The sequence below is a fragment of the Anneissia japonica genome, unplaced genomic scaffold (genome assembly GCF_011630105.1).
Source record: "Anneissia japonica isolate Jap-2015-1 unplaced genomic scaffold, ASM1163010v1 scaffold287835_len3118868_cov185, whole genome shotgun sequence".
Lineage (NCBI taxonomy): Eukaryota > Metazoa > Echinodermata > Crinoidea > Comatulida > Comatulidae > Anneissia > Anneissia japonica.
The window spans coordinates 1,609,456-1,610,921 of record NW_022737223.1 but is presented as its reverse complement, the minus strand read 5'-3'; positions in this window follow the sequence as shown (position 1 = coordinate 1,610,921).

Genomic DNA, 1,466 nt, shown 5'->3' with positions numbered 1-1,466 from the left:
GTATCAATTATGAAATGGCCTGTCGACTACGAGAAACAGAGGTAGTTATTTATTTATTTATTTATTCTTTCTTTCAATACATAGTAAACCTAACTACAAATTAAAATGTAGTTAGGCATAAAATACGGGGGATGAGAAATGAAATCAAAACGTTACAGGAATTTTCCCACTGAGACGGGATTTTCTTTTTAACGTTATATTATTACTGTATTAATAGGAAATGGACTATGAACCATGGTACGAGAAACCGAGGTAGTTATGCGGAAAGTAGGGGGATGAGAAATTAAATGAAAACCTTATATACAGGGACCGGATAGTTGCCATATTTAATAAGAGGAAATTATATGCTGAATTCGTTTAATGTTGAGGATTCCTTAATTTTTAATTATTGATATTGTTTTGGGTGTTTTCTTGATTTTGTTGTTTTGGGTGTTTCATTGATCTGTTGCTTTATGGGTGTTTCCTTGATCTGTTGTTTTGGGTGTTTTCTTGGTTTTTTTGTTTTGGGTGTTTCCTTGATCCGTTGTCTTTTGGGTGTTTCCTTGATCTATTACATTTTTGGGCGTTTCCTTGATCTGTTGTTTTGAGTGTTTCCCTGATTGTTTCGACGCCTTAGTTCGGATCACCATGTCTGGAGTCACCACTGTTTCATGATTAACTAGTTAAGGATTTTTCCAGATATTAACACAAACACAGGATATTCAAAGCCTTTCTTATTTTAGGAAAATTATAAATTTGCTCAAGTTCATTAGTTATTAGTTATTCAATGGCGTACCGTAGATACAATTTTGTATTGTATTTTCTATAGGCCTTGGTGTACTGTATACTATTAATATTATTAATCTCGGGACACTCTGCATCATTCAATAACACTAATTTATGCTTAGACAGTAGGCCTCTAACATTTCTAAAGATGACCTTCTGAGATATATACCATTTTGGAGTCATTGATTGCATTATTATTGATTTACTTGACATCATCCTACAGTGGCGGGTGTATACTGCATTGCCTATTCTAAAGCTGCATCAACACTATCAAATTCTAGGTGACAAGGTGATATGCCCATATTTGAGTGTAATAATATTAATATGACATCATGATGCCCAAATATGGGCACATTACACACATTTTCCTCATAAATTTTATAGTGTGGACAGAGCTTGAAGCCCTGTTCAGATTATCCAATTGTATTTGACAAAAAACAACTTGTGCGCCCATATATAGTCATGATGTGCCTATATATGGTCATGATGTGAGGTCATCATAACCATACTTAGGAATGTCATGTGTTTTTGTCAAATCAAATGTGATAGTCTGGACACGGCCTAGGCTAGGGGCGCGCCCTTACTTCGTAAGGAAAATGCCGTCTGAACGAATTGGAGTTTTAGAGGCTAAAGTAGGCCTACATTGCCTGTATAAGGTCAATTACAGTCATAGATTTGAATACAACATGTGAGTGTCCACG